Raw genomic sequence first — 21,551 nt, forward strand, 5'->3', positions numbered from 1 at the left:
GATGTCGTGGCCGATATATTTTCCTGTATTGTTTGTGCTCACATTTTGTTATGCGTAGGTACTTTTCTTGTGAGCTTTATGCCTGCCCTAGTGTTATTCGACTCGGGTGCGAGTCGATCTTTCATGTCATTAGCATTTAGTCGCCACATCAGTATCTGGCGTGAGGCATTGAGTCGACCTCTGAGAGTTTCTATAGTCGATGCGCATGTGGTGTTTTCCATTGATGTGATCCTGGGGTGTGTGCACGATATTTTTGGTGTTGAATTTTCGATAGATCTGGTGCCAATTGCCATAGGTGACGTCTGCGTCATTGTGGGCATGGACAGGTTGAGCCGGTTCGGAGCTGTGATCGACTGCGAGCGTCAGTTGGTAACCATACGAGACCCCAGTGGGGGAGTGATTACAGTATATGGCGAGGCTACCCAATCTGGATAAGCTTTCTGCTCTGCTGCCCGAGCAAGGCAGAGTCTATAGCAGGGATGCAGGGGTTTTGTAGCATATGGGGTGGATACACGAGTTGCTGCCGAGAGATCGAGTTCTATCGCTGAGGTCCCAATAGTGAGGGAATTCCCGGATATTTTTCCCGAGGAGTTACCGGGTGTGCCTCCCGAGAGGCAGGTGGAGTTCCGAATTGATTTGATTCTGGGAGCGGTGCCTGTTGCCAAGGCACCTTATCGCCTTGCGCCACCAGAGATGCAGTAGTTATCCTCGCAGCTTCAGGAGTTGTTAGGGAAGGGATTTATCCGACCGAGTAGCTTGTTTTGGGGAGCGTCTATCCTTTTTGTCAAGAAAAAAGATGGTTCACACCAGATGTGGATTGATTACTGGGAGTTGAGCAAGCTGACAGTCAAAAACCGTTACCCACTGCCGAGGATCGACAATCTGTTCGATCAGTTGTAGGGCGCGTCTTGGTTTTCCAAGATCGACTTGAGGTATGGATATCATCAGATGAGGGTCTGAGAGGAGGATATCTAGAAGACGGCCTTTAGGACACGTTATGGGCATTACGAGTTCGTGGTGATGCATTTTGGGCTCACCAACTCACCGACAACATTCATGGATCTCATGAACCCGGTGTGCAGGCCTATGCTGGATCGATCGGTAATTGTGTTCATCGACAATATACTGGTGTATTCGAGATTCAGAGAGCAGCACGAGGAACATTTGAGAGAGATTCCTGGGGCATTGAGATCGGAGAGGCTTTATGCCAAATTCTCTAAGTGTGATTTCTGGGTACGGGAGGTCCAGTGCCTGGGACACCTCGTCAACCTAGAATGGGATATTCGTTGATCCAGCCAAGATTGAGGATGTTATGAGATAGGAGGTGCCAAAATCCCCTGCTGAGATCAGGAGTTTTCAGGGTTTGGCCGGCTACTATCAGAGATTTATCAGAGATTTCTCCATGATTGATGTCCCCCTCACCAGGTTGACCTGGAAAGGCATTGCTTTTTCTTGGGGTCCTGAGCAGCAGACCTAATTTGAGACTCTTCGCCAGAAGTTATGCGATGCCCCGACATTAGCTCTTCCCGAGGGGATGGAGGACTTTGTGGTACATTGTGATGCATCTATATCTGGGTAGGGGTGGTTCTAATGCAGAGAGGGCATGTGATAGAATACGCGTCGAGGCAGTTAAAACCCCATGAGACGAGATATCCCACCCATGATCTAGAGTTGGGGGCGGTGGTGTTCGCCCTTAAGATCTGGTGCCACTACTTGTACGGGGTTCAGTGTACCGTATACATGGACCACATGAGCCTGAAGTACCTTATGGATCAGCCCAACCTGACTATGCGCCAGAGGAGGTGACTAGATGTGATGAAAGAATATGACTGCGAGATTTTGTATCATCTAGGAAAGTCTAGCGTGGTAGCCGATGCCCTGAGCCATAGATCAGAATGTGTCCCGATTCGAGACGTGTGTATGAGAATGACGGTGATGACCCCAGTCTGGATACCTTTTGAGAGGCCCAGGTGGAGGCCGTGAAACCAAAGAACCGCAAGAGGGAGCGGGTGGATGGGCAACTGTCTAAGTTTGTGACGGACAGCCAAGGACTTATGATCTTTCGAGGGCGAATTTGTGTGCCCTATATAGGTGGGGCCTGACGTGTGCTGATGGAGGAAGAGCATAGATCAAGGTTCTCGATCCATCCTGGGGCCACTAAGACGTATTTGGACCTGAAGAGAGATTACTGGTGGCCTTGTATGAAGAAGGATGTTGCCTAGATAGTCGAGAGGTTATTGACCTGCCGTCGGGTCAAGGCAGAGCACCTGCGCTCTCATGGTCTATTGCAGCCTCTAAAGATTCCCTAGTGGAAGTGGGAACTGATATCTATGGATTTTATTACCAAGTTAAAGAGGACTGCGCGTGGAGTGGACGCGACTTGAGTGATTGTATACGATTGATGAAGAGTTCTCACTTCCTCGCTATTAGTGAGAGATCTTCTGCAGAGAAATTGGCCGAGATTTATGTGAGGGAGGTGGTATCTCGGCATGGAGTGCCAATCTCAATTGTGTCAGACCGAGTCGTGCGTTTTACTTCCAGGTTTTGGAAGAAATTTCACGAGGAGTTGGGCACGTGCCTACATTTCAGCACTGCATACCACCCGCAGACCGATGGTCAGAGCGAGTGGATGATTCAAACACTTGAGGACATGTTCTGTGTGTGTGTCATGGACTTCGTAGGAAGTTGGGACACCTATAGAGCATTGGCTGAGCTCTCTTACAACAACAACCATCAATCGAGTACAAGTATACCTCCTTTCGAGCTCTTGTATGGGAGGAGGTTTCGGACTCCCATTTGTTAGGGAGAAGTGGTTCAGAGAGTGATGGGCAGCATGGATATAGTGCTGAAGATGACCGAGCAGATTCAGCAGGGTAGACAGAGGTTACTGACAGCCTAGAGTCGCCAGAAAAGTTATGCGGATAGGCGGCGGTCCGAGCTAGAAATCCAGGTCGGGGACTTGGTGCTTTTGAAGGTATCCCCATGGAAAGGGGTGATCCATTTCCGAAAACGGGGTCAGTTGGGACCCCGATACATCGGTCCTTTCAGAGTGACCGCCAGAGTGGGTAAGGTAGCATACCAGTTGGAGCTACTTGTGGAGTTGAGTCAGATCCATAACACCTTCCACGTGTCCCAATTGAGGAAGTGTGCAGCCGATGAGACGACAGTGGTACCACTGGAAGACATTCAGGTTGATGCGAGCTTGAATTATATTGAGAGGCCGATCGCGATCTTGGATTGAAAAGTGAAGGTTTTGAGAAACAAGGAAGTACCCCTGGTACAGGTTCAGTGGCAACATCGGAGAGGATCCGAATTAACTTGGGAGCCGGAGTCAGAGATGCGGGAACAACATCTAGAGTTATTTGCGGAACAATACTTCGAGGGCGAAGTCCAATTCTAGTGGGGGAGAATTATAACATCCAGATTACCAAGTACTATTTTCAATATTTATTTTTGATGATCACTGATCTACTCGACGGGTTGGCGCTATAACTCGACGAGTAGGCGCTGGGATAGGAAACCCTAAATTCCTAGGGTTGGAGCCTATTAAAAGGCACTTACAACCCTTTTGGGTGGCCACACTTCACAGAAAGAAACCCTAACCCGCCCTTTTCGTGGTGTATATATATATATATATATATATATATATATATAGAGAGAGAGAGAGAGAGAGACCATTTTGAGTATTCTTGAGCTTCTTGGAGGAAATATTGGAAGATTTTGGTTGATCTAATCAAGAGGAGGCTGTGGATCTAGCATTTTTTGTCATTAGTTGCTATTTTGAGGTAAAAATCTCTCATCTTGGCCTCTTGTTCATTAGATTCCATTTTGGTAAGCTTTTAGGGTTTTCTCCCAAAATAGTGTGCTCTAGAGCTATATGGGTATGGTTTGAGGTTAGTGAAGGGTTTTGAGAATTCTGACACTCCTATGGTGTACATGCAACCCTAGAAACCTTGGATCTATGTTTGACTAAGATACATGCAAATAATTATTTTTCCAAGGTTCTTATCCTATCTAGCATGGCATGGGGAACTCGAATAAAATAAAGCTAGTAGAATTACTTACCTTTTAGTTGTAGTTGATTGCTTGGAGTTTGAGAGCCTAGAACCAATAATGTGGATGCCTCAAATGGAAGTCACAAATCACCACAAACTTGGAAACTTGATAGAATAGTCACACCCTTCTTGAAATCGGCCATGTTAGTATACTCACCACAACTAGTGTGATTTTAAGAACCAAAGCCTCATATATATAGTGTGGTGGATTAGGATTTCATCCATGTAAACCCTAATACCCATGTCTTTTCATTTCCATGAGATCCTTGGGTTAAAGCTCCATGGAGTATCCATAGAATTTCCATGCAAGCCTAGCCCATTCCAAATAAGCATTAGCCCACACTATATAAATAAAAGAGCCCATATTTAATTAGTCATACTTTTGATCTCTAAATTAATCCAAGATTAATTATCGATCAACACTAATTAAACAATATGATTTTACATTAATATATTAGAACTTATAATATATTAATAAATCATAATTTATACTATTCTCAAAAGATTATCCATAAATTGTTTATGTGAAGTGCAACCCAAATGGACCATGCCGAGTCGGGTCAAGTACATACCAAATATAGTTATGGACCTAGAAACTATATCCAACAGTCTTCCACTTGGATAAGTCTAATAACTATAGTTGCATGTATGACTTCAGGAACCGATCAACAATCATAGCTCTTTAAGCTCTGTTAAACTATGAAGCGCCATTTTAGATAAGTGATCATATAATCCTCTGTTCTAGATATAAGTCGGACAAATACATGGAACATGGTCTTGCTTATTGTCCAACATTTGTTTCCCGATTTCCGATTTGTTTGACATAGAACTTAACTGAATACAGAAATTTAGTTCTGACCGGGCCCGGTACATAGGTCAAAACAGGATCATCGAGGGGCCAGGATATCGTTTCTAATCCTAGAAGGAACAAATAAACTTCAACTCATATGTTTGCTCTACTACTTGTTGAATTACACACAAAAGCACGGTTTATAACATCAAGTTACCAATGCGTTTTCGTGAAATCAATGCATAACCAACTCATAGGTAACAAATCACATCTCTAGGTTTGAAGACTTATATGATATTACCGTCTCACGATCACTCGAGATAAATTCCATGAAGTGATACTAGTGGGCGTGGGTTGAATCCAATACTCAGAACTTATGAGTACTCATGATTACTTATGAGTACTCATGATTACTCATGAGTGTTGTAGCTCTGCTTTGTCTAACATCTTAGACCTCTACAAGCCAACTCATGACAATCTTGATTCATATCTGCTTCCAACATACGACTGACTATGGAGAGTTTGAATAATTATTCTGGAAGTCAAAACATGCAAAAGAAATAAGAGTAAACGATTGACAAGAGATAACAACAATTCACTTATAAATAACATCTTTTATTTATCATCAAATGTCAGTTACATATTACAAATTTCATGATTATCTAACTACTAAAACTAATATCATCTTTCAGCCCTATGCTCCGAGCATGCTGCAGATGCTTAACCCGAGTCAGTCCCTTCGTGAGGGGATCTGCTGGGTTCTCATCCGATGATACCCTCTTTGCCACAAGGATTCCTTCTTCTATTCGATGTCTGATGAAGTGATATTTTATATCAATATGTCTGGATCTCCCATGATCTCTTGGTTCCTCAGCTAAGGCAACCGCACTATTGCTGTCACAGAAAATCTCCATTGGATCCTTTATAGCAAGTACAACTCCAAGGTCTCCGATTAAGTTCTTTAGCCATATAGCCTCCTTTGCCGCCTCACTTGCTGCTATATACTCTGATTCACAAGTGGAATCTACCAATTTATCTTGCTTGGAACTTTTCCAAGTGATTGCCCATCTATTTAGGGTAAAGACCCAGCCCGACTGAGAGCGGAAATTATCCCTATCACTCTGAAAGCTTGCATCACTATACCCTACAACTCTCAAGTCATCACTCCCACCAAGGGTAAGGACCCAGTCCTTAGTCTTTCGCAGGTATTTGAGAATATTCTTTATCGCTGTCCAGTGAGCCTTGCTAGGATTCCCCTGACATATGCTGACCATGCTCAAAGCAAAGGCAACATTAGGACGAGTACAGGTCATAGCATACCTGATCGAACCTACAGCGGAAGCATATGGTACTCGATTCATCTCATCTATCTCAGCCTTTGTACTCGGACTCAGAGTTTTACTCAGTCTGGCATTACACTTGATAGGTAACTCACCTTTCTCGTAATTGTGCTTGTTGATCCTTTTAAACACTTTGTCCACATATGTGCTTTGACTAAGTCCAATTAGTCTTTTACTCATGCTTCTCAAAATCCTTATCCTTAGGATATAGGCAGCTTCTCCAAGGTCCTTCATAGCGAAACACTTCCCAAGCTAGGACTTTACTTCCTGCAAGGTTGGGATGTCATTTCCTATGAGTAGTATGTCATCCACATACAATACCAAAAAGCTAACTATCCTCCCACTAGCCTTGACATATACACAAGATTCATCTTCACTCCTCGAAAAGCCAAACTCTTTGACTTTCTCATCAAAGCAAAGATTCCATCTCCGTGGTGCTTGTTTCAATCCATAGAGGAATTTCTCAAGCTTACACACTCTATTAGGGTACTTTGTACTGACAAAACCATCTGGTTGAACCATGTAAACATCTTCAACCAACTTTCCATTAAGGAAAGTGGTTTTGACATCCATTTTCCATATTTCATACTCATGAAATGTAGCAATGGCTAACAGAACCCAAATACACTTAATCTTGGCCACTGGTGAAAAGGTCTCATCATAATCAACTCTCGGAGTTTGAGAATAACCCTTTGCAACCAGTTGTGCCTTGTAAGTGTGTACATTTCCATCCATGTCGGTCTTCTTCTTGAACATCCATTTGCACCCAACTATCTTATGGTCAGGTACATTGTCAACCAAGTTCCAAACTTGATTGTCATACATGGACTGTATCTTGCTGTCCATAGCCTCTTTAAATTTGGCAGCCTCAGGGCCTGCCATGTCTTCCGTGTAGCTGTTTGGCTCATCCAGATTTACCAATGTGTTATCACTTATAAGTGTTTCACCTTCTGCAGTAATATGGAAACCATAATATTGCTCAGGCGCATTCCTAACTCTGGTGGAACACCTCAGAGGTAAAGATTCTTCAGTTGGCTCAACAGGAGTTTCCTCCTCATGTTGAGGGCTAGGGTTTGAGGTTCCTTCACCACTTGACTCTTGAATTTCATCAAGGTAAATTTGCCTCCCACTGTGTCCTTGGATTATGAATTCTCTCTCTCTCGAAAGAATCCTCTTCTTGCTACAAAGACCACATTATCATTGGGTCAGTAGAAGATGTAACCAAAGGATTTCTGTGGGTAGCCAATGAAAATACACCTTTCGCTTCGGGGTTCGATCTTATCGTGATTTTTGCGTCTCACCAAAGTCTCGCAACCCCAAATCTTGATGTGGTGTAGATTGGGAACTTTTCCAGTCCACACCTCGTGAGATGTTTTGGCAACCTTCTTTGTAGGGACTAGATTAAGGATATGGGCGACAGTCTCTAAGGAATACCCCCAAAATGAGATTGGTAGCGTGCTCGACTCATCATGGAACGAACCATGTCCAACAAGGTCCGAGCCTCTCAGCTACACCATTTAACTGTGGTGTCCTAGGAGGTGTCAGTTGTTAGACAATCCCACATTCCTTATGATAGTCAAGGAACTCAATACTAAGATACTCACCACCACGATCGAATCGAAGCATCTTAATGTTCCTGCCCAACTGATTCTCCACTTCTTTCTTAAACTCTTTGATTTTTCAAAGGTTTCTGACTTATGCTTGATTTAGTAGACATATCCATATCTTCTAAAATCATCAGTAAAAGTGACATAGAAGAGATTAGTGTCTCTTGTGGCGGTTCTGAAGGGTCCACACATCCAACAAACCTTCATCCCTAGCACAAGTGCCAGTAAAAGATGACTTTGTCATTTTACCAAGCAAACAAGATTCACAACTATCATCTGACTTTAGGTCAAATGACTCCAAGACTCCATCCTTTTGGAGTTGGCCTATGTGTTTCTTGCTTACATGTCCAAGACGACAATGCCATAAAGATGCTTTATCTAAGCTAGTGGAAGAGTCAATACACAATACATTATTTCCTAGATTATCTACAACATATACAGTTTCATACACACCATCACAAGGTAATGCTTTAAAATAAATAACATTATTAAAGATAGTATCAATACTACCATTATTATTATCAAAATAAAAGGTAAAACCTTGTTTATACAATGCATGAAAGGAAATAACATTTCTTCCATTTCTGGAGAATAATAGCATTTATTCAAATCTAATGTAAACCCACTATTTAGCACTAAGGAATAAACTCCTATCTTGGTGACAGGTGAATTTTTCCTGTTTCCCATGATCAAGTTTATCTTTCCCTACTCCACATTCTCACATCTTCTTAGTCCCTGCAAATCAGAACATATGTGAATACCACAACCTGTATCAACGACCCAAGACTTAGAATGAGGTGAGTTATTAGACAATATAGTGTATATACCTGCATGGTTGGGTTTTACTTTCCCATCCTTAAAATCTTGGCGGTACTTTGGGCAGTTTCGCTTCCAGTGCAACTTTTCATGGCAAGAGAAGCATTCATCCTCATTAGGTTTCGTAGAAGGAGTGACAAAACCTTTCTTGGTTTTGCTTGAAGAGGAGTCTTCAAGGGTCTTACCCTTGGTACCCTTAGAAGGGTTCTCTCTCTTCTTCCCTTTGCCATGCCTGATTGCCAAGACATTGGTCGTAGTTGGAGTAGGAGTAGGAGTGGTAACAATCGACTTCTCCTTTAGACCACTTTCGGCGGTCTTCAAGAGTGATTTCTTCCTTGTTCATGTGATATGCCATGCGAGATTGATCATAACACGATGGTAAGGAGTTCAAAATGATGTCTATTGCTAACTCCACAGGGAAGTTCACATTCAGCTTCATTAGACGGTCCACATACCTTTGCATTTTCTGCATGTGGCTCGTGATGGGTTCACCATCCTTCATTCGGGTTGTTATCATGGAGGAGATTATTTCATATCACTCTTGACGAGCACTTTGATGGTAGCGGTCCATCAAGTCATGGTGCATCTCAAAAGGATAGTAGTCCTCATAGGACTTTTGGAGCTCGGCTGTCATGGTGGCCATCATGATGCATGCCCCTTTTGTAGCATCTCTTTCATGTACCTCATATTCAGCAAGCTCTTCAGGAGTAGCAGTTTGCTCGAATACCTTCAGCTCCTTGTCGAGAACATATTCTTTGTTCTCATACCGAGTGACCATCCAAATGTTTCTGAACCAATTTCTAAAGTTGGATCCATCAAAGATGACTCTCCCACAAAGATTCATGAGAGAGAAGGAGCCAGTAGGGTTTGAGCCAGAAGCATTGTTATTGGAAGATATCTGAAAAGAAGAGGGAATAGATTAGATTAGATATAGAGATAGTCCTTAATAAAACACACAAATGTAATATTAAGGCTAGGATCCAACATAATATTTTATAACTTAGAATAGGGATGTCGTAATCTAAGATATAAGATATTTGAAGGTATGTGAATGACGATTCACCAATATCCACCTTGAAAAAAGTAATATTTAATTAGGTTTTAATTGGTTTAGAAACTCCTAGATTCTTTGAGATTCATTGAACTTTCTTCAACGGCATGTTTCAATCTCTAGTGTGCCCTTCATGTTTTGTGACTGGGATGTCGAGGATCACAAAACAAGGTGTGAAGTAACCACGCAAATTACTTGGTACCCTTAAATGTTTACCCCTCAATCAATGTGTCGGTTAACCACACACGCTTCATCGATACTATGATAAACATTAAGTTACCCTTTGCCTACCTTGTTAAAAATGAGTTAGTGTGCCGGTTAACCACACATGCTCCACTAACCGACTTAAATAAAGTGCAAAGTGTAATTTCATGGATTAGCACCTTATTCACATTTTCCTTAGTAACTAAGATTGGGTATTAATAAAAGGATTAGTTACTTAGGTAGTGTTTGTTTTTTGTCCGCAGATCTGCGTGACCTCTTCTGTCTGCGCCGCGCAGACCACGCGCAGACATTAGCCTTCGCAGACTGGTTGTTTTTTTGAAGACTGCAGACCTAAAAATGTCTGAGCGCCCTCTTCTTGGCACAGACGTGGACCATAGTCTTCTAACATCTTCAGACATCTTCTAGCCTAAAAAAACATATATATCTTTATTTTTTTTCAAGTTTTTTTTTTTTATTTTTTTAAATTTATATTTTTTCCAACTTTATTAATGATGAACAATTTGAAAAAAAAAATTACAAAACTTAATAAAACGTTCGACGATACAAACATTATATTATTGACAAATTTATAAATAAAAATTTATTATAATAATAGTCGTTGAAGTTGTTTATATAAATATGACAAAAAAATCATAATATATTCTTATATTTTTTTGCCACATTTTGTAAAACATTATTTAATACAATATCGTCAATTTCTCGAGAAAATATTTATGGTACTTTTTCAATGGATTTAATTGAAAAAAATCAAAGTTTATTTGCATCCATTTATGTATCAAATTTTTTGATCACTAAGTATAATGTTTACTTATAACTTTGCAACCAAAGTTGTTGGTTTTTATAAAATATATACGTTAATTTATATCATTTTTATTTTTATTTTTTATACAATAATACATAAAAGTTGATATAGATTCGTTGATTATTTATAACAAAGTCATTAAAATATTAAAAAATCACTTTGAAGTTTAAAAAAAAATCAGTTTATTTAGATTTCAGTTTATTTTAATAGTCCGCAGATGTTAAAAAACAAACAGTCTTCTTTTTTCAGACTGCAGACGTTTGGTCCACCTCTTCTACCGAAGAGGTCTACAGATGTGGTCCGCAGACTGCAGACATTTTGCCTCAGAAAAAACAAACAACACCTTAGTATTTATCATTAGTACTTTTAATGAAGGGAAAATTTTAGTCCTTGTCCTACCCGTTCGGCTAACGACCCTCCACCGGTCAAGGAAGCGGTGGGTGAGAATGGACACCCATTAAGTTGCCATTTTATATGCAACAACCTTATACCCCCCTTATAGACCGGCTTCGTGAATGAGGCTTACTAATGGAAAGACGACTTTGTTCTTATACATATATACATATTATTAACTTATAATATTATAAAGTATAAGGGTTTAATTTTAATTATTAAAATTCTAAGGGTTGGAACTAAAGTTTTAATTATGACTTTACTTGTTCCAAAACTTGAGGGAATGTTTTGTAAACTTTCAAAACTTTACATTTCTCATAACTTATGAGTTAATTGAGTATTAAAATAAAGACTCTTCATTTTTCTAACTCTTGTGTTCTTATAATGGTTTTTAATTAAAGTGTGACCTTTGGTTTTCCATAACTTGCGGACAAGTTATGGACTCCGTTAAAACACATAATGAACAAGAATTAAACTACCAAGGAGGTTACAAACAATTCCTATGATCATCTAGTTCATAAGTTCAAGAACATGATTATCAATAATTTCAAGAATCATAAATAACTTATATAAAACTTGTAATTTTTGATAATAGCCATTGTAAATGGATTAGAATAAACATTACACCATCTAAAACAAGTTTTATATCACCAAAACAGTTTAGACAATGATTCTAGTCCATTTCCAGCAGTAAAACTCGAAAAACTGGACATTGCAGCCTCTCCTCATCGAGTGCATGAACAGACTTGACGAGTAGCATGCATTTCTTCATGGACTCGTCGAGTCCCCCATGGACTCAGCGACTTCATACGTGCAGTGAACAAAAAAACTTGATTTTCAAGCTATTTGCATCATGTATCAATAAACAAGCCTAGGCTCTGATACCACTGATGGGTTTTAAGCATTCTAACACTCCTATGGTGTACATGCAACCCTATAAACCTTGGATCTATGTTTGACTAAGATACATGCAAATAATTATTTTTCCAAGGTTCTTATCCTATCTAGCATGGCATGGGGAACTGGAATCAAATAAAGTTAGTAGAATTACTTACCTTGTAGTTGTAGTTGATTGCTTGGAGTTTGAGAGCCTAGCACCAATAATGTGGATGCCTTAAATGGAAGTCACAAATCACCAAAAACTTGGAAACTTGAGAGAATACTCACACCCTTCTTGAAATCGACTCTCTAAGTATACTCACCACAACTAGTCTGATTTGAAGAACCAAAGGCTCTTTTATATAGTGTGGTGGATTAGGGTTACATCCATGTAAACCCTAATACCCATGCCTTTTCATTTCCATGAGATCCATGGGTTAAAGCTCCATGGAGAATCCATGGACTTTCCATGCAAGCCTAGCCCATTCCAAATAAGCATTAGCCCACACTATATAAATACAAGAGCCCATATTTAATTAGTCATACTTTTGATCTCTAAATTAATCCTAGATTAATTATAGATCAACACTAATTAAATAATATGATTTTATATTAATATATTAGAACTTATAATATATTAACAAATCATAACTTATACTATTCTCAAAAGATTATCCATAAATTGTTCGGGTGAAGTGCAACCCAAATGGACCATGCCGGGTCGGGTCAAGTACATACCAAATATAGTTATGGACTTAGACACTTTATCCAACAGTTAGAACCTCAGATCTGGACTAGAGAGAACCTCGAGGGTCCAAAGTTTTGAACTTTTTTGAGTTAGAGGCAAGTCCCCATGAATTTGACCTTCCTTGGGGTTTGCAATGGCGTTATGAAGCATTTGTGTCATGCATGTTCGTCAAGATCGAACCTTTATGTGACTTTTTGGTATTAGGAGACTAGATCTTGAGGTTGGAGTCGCAAATTTGACCTCAGACGTCCATATGAGACTCTAAGACGAGTCAAATCGTCGAGTCTATGAGATGACTCAACGAGTCGGATCAAGTTGTCCCAGCGATTCGTGACCTAGTGATAACCCGTCCAGTTGGGGGTCAACTCGACGAGCTGTGTGAAACCCTAGGAAGAATTCATAAGATGCGAGTGGACTCGGCGAGTCACCTGAGTGCACTCGGCAAATCGGTTCAACCTTTTCTGCTGACTCATCTTGGCTTCTGTTGACTTGAGACTAGGGCAATTGGGAACATTGAGACCATGGAGGGGTAAAATGGTCTTTTACCCATCCAAGACAATAGAAAGAGAAAAGAGGATTTTAGGTGTAAATGAGGAAAAGAGGGATATTGATTGCAATGGTTGTCTAATGTGTTAGGCGGAGGCTAGTTCGGGATTCTCGAGTGTGTGTCCATTTCCTACTAGCTACGAGGTGAGTCTTCTCACCATACATACCTAGAGTGGTAACCAGATTTGTCTGACAAGGTATCTTATATGTTATTCGTGTATTGTGATATACTACATTATTTATCTATGATTGTGCTATGCATTATTCAGAGTTTACAGAGTTAGGATCGGAAGGTCCACAGACTTAGGATCGGAGGGTCCATCATAGTTGTGGGACTGGATGGTCCCACTGAGACACATTGACCGGAGGGTCTTACAGAGTTATAGCCTCGAGTGGCTAATGTGATTTATGTGGTATTTTGAGGAACTCACTAAGCTTCGTTCTTACCGTGTTATGTGTTATGTGTTTCAAGTACTCCAGAGAATCGCAGGAAGGCACCGACATGATTGTACACATCTGTTCGTGCTGACATGGAGGATTCTGCTATTTGACTTATGATTGTGATTTTATGTTGACATCGAGACACTTATGATTTTCTTGAAAGAAAAAAGGGATGAATTTTGTGTAATTTTTAAATGAAAATTTTGGTTGAAAATTTACGTTGTTACAAGTTGGTATCAGAGCCTTGGTTTGAGGGATTCGGATACACCTTCGGGTATGTCTAGACTCAAACTGAGGATTTGAGAAAAAATTTCAATAAAAATGAGCTTTCCTAAAAACAAGTAAGAGTTTTCAATAGAAAAGTAGAAAGGAGCAGTGTGTACAATCAGCCAGCGCCCGAACGGTGATTTCCCAAAATACCCTTATTTTATTTGCTATGTGATATTATGAGATATATATTATGCATGCTAGAAAGTGGGCTAGGTATTTCATATCTTAGGACTAGAGTGGCTTGATTTGTGATGCCTCAACCTAGGAGTTATTGCTACTGTGAGTTGCTGTCAGTGCGAGTAGGTAGTAGAGAGGAGCCTATGAGAGGCCTACTAAGGAGTAGTCTGTGTTTAGAGAAGCATAGAGTACTTGCGATCTACGATCCTAGGAGGAGAACTTGGGATGAATATGGATGCGGTGTTAAAGGTAGTATTGGGCCCATACTACTGGAAGCACCGATCAGTAAGCAGTCCAAGTTAGAATCCTTATGGCGCTGAGGAACAAGTAGGGGTGAGTGATCGAGTGCGAGTATTCTCGATCAAGTGTCTGATGATTTTTGTGTTGTGTTTCAGAGAGAGACATCATGGTGGGTACGCGCCACAACCCAGGGGGCAGTGGTACCAGTGGTACCAGCGATGAGGAGATTCGCAGGATGATTCATGATGAGGTGGCCGCAGCTATCAGAGAAGCCATCCTGGAAATGTTTAGGTCTATCAAGACCACATTGATTGAGACGTTTGATGAACGCTATGTTTCGATTACCGAGACATCCAAGAGGTGATTAGCATATGCCTAGGAATGGTTGTGTTGTTGCTACAAGTCTAAAATTTACTAACCCTACATGAAAAGGAATTCTAAAACCAAACATAAAGTTAAACATACTATAGGAGTACTTTATGATACTATACAATAACAACAAGTCTAAAAGCTTATCAACTTTGTATACCAAGACACTCTAGAACCAAAGATAAAGTTAAAATACTATAGGAGTATTTTAAAGAGCTATAAATAAGTAATGTGAAAATTGAAAGACCCTTACCGGTAGATTTATAATTGCTGAGTGTATATGCTAAAGTTATATATAACTAAGTTATTATAGGCTTAGAATTTGTGATTTCGCTCTACTTCCTGTTCCTTGTTTTATTGTGGTCTATAGTAGGATCACATATTCGAAGGTCTTTTCGATCTTACTTATATACAACATGTATACACTATGTGATTATAGGAGGACCCTGTTGGATAAGGTGTCTAAGTCCATAACTTATTTGGTATATACTTGACCCGACCGGCATGGTCCATTTGGGTTGCATCTCATCCAAACTATTATGGATAATTTTATGAGAGTTATACACATATGTTTATTAATATATTATGAGTTATAATATATTAATATGAAGTTACGTTATTTAATTAGTTTTAGTCTTAAATTAATTATGGATTAATTTAGAGATTAAAAGGAATACTAATTAAATTATGGGCTATTTGTTTTATATAGTGTGGGCTAATACTCATTTGTTAATGGGCTAGGCTTATGTGGAAGTCCATGGATGATCCATGGAGCTTTTAACCCATGGATCCTTGGAAAAGGAAAAGACATGGGTTATTAGGGTTTCACCCTAACCATGCATACTATATAAACATGCTTATGGAGCATGAAAGAGAGCCTAAGATAGCCTAAAAGGAAAAGCTAGTGTTCTAGTGTGTGTGTGCATGTGTGTGGCCGATTTATACAAGGTGTATATACTCTCTTAAAGTTTTCCAAGAGTTTGTGGTGTTTGTGATTCCATTTCAGGCATTCACACTATTGGTGCTTGGCCCTCAAACTCCTAAGAACCCAACACAACAAAGGTATGTAATCTCTTCTAACTCTTTTATGTTGAAATGTTCCCCATGCCATGTTAGATAGGTTATAAACCTTGGAAAATTATTATTCTGCATGTATTTAGACAAACATAGATCCAAGGTTTATTAGGGTTGCATGCACACTTAGGAAGTGTTAGATTGCTCAAAACCCAACAGTGGTATCAGAGCCTAGGCTTGCTTGTTTGATACTTGATGCAAAATAGTGAAAAAAGTCGAAATCGTTGCTGTCTGCATGCTAGACTCGCCGAGTCCATTGGGGGGACTCGCCGAGTCCAAGGCAAACTTCAACCTACTCGACGAGTCCGTTCGTGCACTCGGTGAGTAGGATCGAAAGAATGCAGAATCTCGACTTTTGCTGCTGGAAATGGACTGGAAACATTACCCTAAATTGTTTTGGTGTTATAAAACTTATTTTAGTTGGTGTAATGGTTGTTCTAATCCATTTACAATAGCATATATCAAAAATCCATGATTTTGTGTGTTCATATAATTCTTGAATTTTTGATGATCATGTTCATGTTCTTATGAATTTAGAAAATGATAGGAATTATTTGCTGAATTGTTTAGAATTAATTCTTAATCATTTATGTGTTTTAATGGAGTCCATAATTTGTCCTCAAGTTATGGATTACCAAAGGTCACTTTCTTTTAACACACACTTAAAACACATAAGTTACATGAAAATGAAGAGTCTTCATTTTTATGAACCTTTAATTCATAAGTTATGAAATGAAGAGTTTTGCAAAGTTACAAAACTTGTCCTCAAGTTTTGGAATTTGTAAAGTTTCACACACTTTAATAAACTTTAATTCCAAACCTTAGAGTTTTAATAGTTAAAATTCAACCCTTATACTATTTATAACATTAATGGTTAATTATTATATATATGTATAAGAATAAGTCGTTTTACCGTTAGTAGGCCTCATTCACGAAGCCGGTCTATAAGGTGGGTATAAGGTTGTTGCCTATAAAATGGCGACTTAATGGGTGTATACTCTCACCCACCGCTTGCTTGATCGGTGGAGGGTCGTTAGCCGAACGGGTAGAACAACGACTTTAAATCCTCATTAAAAGTATAATGAATATTATAAAATAACTAAACTCTTTTAATTCCCAATCTTAGTTATTTTAGGAAAATGTGAACATGGTGCTAATCCATGGGATTCACACTTTGTACCTTACCAAGTCGTTAGTGGAGCGTGTGTGGTTAACCGGCACACTAATTAGACTAGTAAGGATCACGAAGGGTAACTTAATGTTGTCATAGATCAATGGAGCGTGTGTGGTTAACCGGCACATTGATTAGGTGATAATATTAGGAGTACCAAGTGAGTTAGCATGGTTATTCACACCTTGTTTTGTGATCCTCGGCATCCCAGTCACAAAACTTGAAGGGCACAATCGAGATTGAAACATGCCATTGAAAAGTTCAATGAATCTCAAAAGGATCTAGGAATTTCAAATCCAATTAAACCTAATTAATCATTTCGTTTTCATGGTGGAAATTGGTGAATCGTCATTCGCCTACCTTTCAAATATATTATTACTTAGATTACGGCATCCCTCTTCTAAGTGTAATATATTGTGATTGGATCCTAGCCTTAATATTAAATTTGGGTGTCTTATTAAGGATCCTAAATATCTAATCTAAACTTACTTTCTTCTTTCAGATGTCTTCCAACACTAATGCTTCAGGCTCTAACCCAACTGGTTCTTTCTCTCTCATGAATCTTTGTGGGAGGGTCATCTTTGATGGTTCCAACTTCATGGATTGGATTAGGAACATCAGGATGGTTACTCGTTACGAGGACAAGGAATATGTTCTCGATAAGGAGTTAAAAGAACTTGATGAGTCTACTGCTACTCCTGAGGAGATCGCTGAATTCAGGACTCATGAGAGAGATGCTACTAAGGTGGCATGTATCATGATGGCAACGATGACAGCCGAGCTCCAAAAGTCATACGAAGATTTCTACCCTTTTGAGATGCACCAAGACTTGATGGAAAGGTACCATCAGAGTGCTCGTCAGGAGCGGTATGAAATAATCTCCTCCATAATAACTACCCGCATGAAGGACGGTGAATCCGTCACGGGCCACATGCAAAAGATGCAAAGGTATGTGGACCGTTTGCTGAAGCTGAATGTTAACATCCCCGAGGAGTTAGCAATTGACATCGTTTTGCACTCCTTGCCTTCTTGTTATGATCATTTTCGAATGACATATCATATGAACAAGGAGGAAGTTACCCTCAGCAAGCTTCAAGGACTCTTGAAGACCGCTGAAACCGGTCTTAAGGGTAAAGCGGTTGTTACCTCTACTACTCCTACTCCAACTTCTACCCCTGTTTTAGCTATTGGGCAAGGCAAAGGGAAAAAGAGGAAGCACCCTTCGAAGGGTACCAAGGGAAAGTCTCTTGAAGGCTCCTCATCCAAGACTAAGAACGGTTCTGTCACTCCTTCTGCCATTCCAAAGGATGCTGAATGCTTTTATTGCCATGAAAAGGCACACTGGAAGCGAAACTGCCCTAAGTACTTGCAGGATCTAAAGGATGGGAAAGTGAAACCCACCTATGCAGGTATTTACACTATATTGTCTAATTACTCAACATATTCTAACTCTTGGGTGCTTGATACAGGATGTGGTATTCACATATGTTCTGATTTGCAGGGCCTAAGAAGAAGTGAGGATGTGGAGCAAGGGAAGATAAACTTAATCATGGGGAATAGGAAGGCTTCACCTGTTTCCAAGATTGGAGTTTATACTTTGTTGCTTAATAATGGGTTAAAATTAGATTTGAATAAATGTGTATACTCGTCTGAAATGGCGAGGAATATTATTTCGTTTCATGCTTTGTACAAACAAGGTTTTACCTTTTCGTTTGATAATGAATGTGGTGGTATTAATGCTTTCTTTAATAATGTGTTTTATTTTAAAGCATTACCTTGTGATGGCGTGTATGAAACTGTGTCGATTGTAGACAACTTAGGAAATAATGTGTTGTATATTGATTCTTCTACTAGCCTAGATAAAGCATCATTGTGGCATTGTCGTCTTGGACATGTAAACAAGAAACGCATAGACCAACTCCAAAAGAGTGGAGTCTTGGAATCATTTGACCTCAAATCAGATGATAGTTGTGAATCTTGTCTACTTGGAAAAATGACAAAATCACCCTTCACTGGAACTTGTGAGAGGGGTGAAGGTTTGTTGGACCTAATACATACTGATGTATGTGGGCCATTCAAAACCGCCACAAGGGACGCTAATCGGTATTATGTGACTTTTATTGATGATTATAGTAGATATGGGTATGTCTACTTGATCAAACACAAGTCCGAAACCTTTGAAAGGTTTAAGGAATTCAAACAGGAAGTAGAAAATCAATTGGGCAGGAACATTAAGATGCTTCGATCCGATCGAGGTGGTGAGTATCTTAGTACCGAGTTCCTTGACTATCTTAAGGAGTGTGGGATTGTCTCACAATTGACTCCTCCCAGGACACCACAGCTGAATGGTGTAGCTGAGAGGCGTAATCGTACCTGGTTGGAAATGGTTTGCTCTATGATGAGTCGAGTTTCGTTACCAATCTCTTTTTGGGGGTATGCCTTAGAGACTGCCGCCCATATCCTTAATCTAGTCCCTACAAAGAAGGTTACCAAAACACCTCATGAAATGTGGACTGGGAAGGTTCCCAATTTGGACCACATCAAAATTTGGGGTTGCGAAGCCTTCGTGAGGCGTGAAACTCATGATAAGCTTGAACCCCGAAGTGAAAGGTGTATTTTCATCGGCTACCCACAGAAATCCTTCGGTTACCTTTTCTACAGACCCAGTGAGAATGTGGTCTTTGTAGCACGAAGAGGGATCTTTCGCGAGAAAGAATTTATAAGCCAAGGAGACAGTGGGAGGCAGATTGATCTTGAAGAAATTCAAGAATCAATTGGTGAAGGAACCTCAGACACTAGCAATCAACCTGAGGAAGAAACTCCTGTTGATCCAGCTGACGAGTCTGTACCTCCGAGACGTTCCACACGGGTTAGGAACACACCTTCGTTTTATTATGGTTTTCATATTACTACGGAAGGTGATACGTTTATTAGTGATAATACACTAGTAAATTTGGATGAACCTAGCAGTGTTAAGGAAGCCATGGCAGGCCCGGAGTCTGCTAAATGGAAGGAGGCTATGGACAGCGAGATACAATCCATGTATGACAATCAAGTTTGGAACTTGGTTGACAATGTACCAGGTCGTAAAATAGTCGGGTGCAAATGGATCTTCAAGAAAAAGACCGACATGGAAGGAAAAGTGCATACTTATAAGGCTCGACTGGTTGCGAAGGGTTTTACTCAAACTCAAGGTATTGATTATGATGAAACTTTCTCGCCGTGGCCAAGATTAAGTCTATTAGGGTTATGTTAGCCATTGCAGCATTTCATGATTATGAAATATGGCAAATGGATGTCAAAACCGCTTTCCTTAATGGAGAGTTGGCTGAGGATGTGTACATGAATCAGCCAGAGGGTTTTGTCAATGCAGAGTACCCTAATAGAGTATGCAAGCTTAAGAAATCCATTTATGGATTAAAACAAGCATCTCGTAGCTGGAATCTTTGTTTTGATGAGAAGGTAAAAGAGTTTGGCTTCTTGAGAAGCGAAGATGAGTCTTGCGTGTATGTCAGAGCTAGTGGGAGTATAGTTAGCTTCTTGGTACTGTATGTGGATGACATACTACTCATAGGAAATGACATCCCAACCTTGCAGGAGGTTAAGTCCTGGCTTGGGAAGTGCTTTGCTATGAAGGACCTAGGGAGGCTACCTATATCCTAGGGATAAGGATATTAAGAGAAAGGAGTAGAAGACTAATTGGACTTAGTCAGAGTATCTACTTGGATAAGGTGTTGAAAAGGTTCAACATGGAGAATTCCAAGAAAGGAGATTTACCGATCCAAAGCAATACCAATTACCATATACTAGATTGAATAAGACTTGTTCTGAATGTGGTGAAACGTGGAATTTCAAAAGGAATTGCCCAAAAGAGAGCAATGTCAGGGGTGCAGGAAGAGCTTTAACCATGGGGCAGGAGGAGGACGTGAACGATCCTACCATAGATACCGGTACGTTCCTCTTTACATAACTTATTTTTGTAACGACCCAATTTTCACGTCCAAAAATTTCATATTTAAATCAATACTTTGGAAAATATTTGTGAATAAACATCATTTCATCCTATCATTTCATAAACATAATTTGTGTCTGAAAACCAAAACATAAAAACAACCATAATGTCAGAGTACAAATCCCATAATAACTCATGGTGCGGAAACCAATGTGCGTGTATGATGTGTCGCTACCGCGCCAGCTCCTTCCCCTTCGAAGAAAAGGTACCTGAAAACAAAACTGTAAACCGTAAGCACGAGCTTAGTGAGTTCCCCCATCGTACCACATACAATACAATCACATAACATACAATACTGTCATGCATATCTGAGTGGCCGACCTACCCCTTCGGTCCTTTCGACCGGACATTAACTAGCATATCTGGGTGCTAGCCTCCCCTTCGGTCCTTTTGACCGGACAATGCCTGGCATATCTGGGTGCTGGCCTCCCCTTCGGTCCTTTCGACCGGACACTTCTTGGCATATCTGGGAACTGGGGACTATTTCACCCCTACTTCTTGGCATATCTACCAACTTTTCGGCCGAGACGCTCTCCTAAATCGGA

The sequence above is a fragment of the Lactuca sativa genome, chromosome 4 (assembly GCF_002870075.4).
Source record: "Lactuca sativa cultivar Salinas chromosome 4, Lsat_Salinas_v11, whole genome shotgun sequence".
Lineage (NCBI taxonomy): Eukaryota > Viridiplantae > Streptophyta > Magnoliopsida > Asterales > Asteraceae > Lactuca > Lactuca sativa.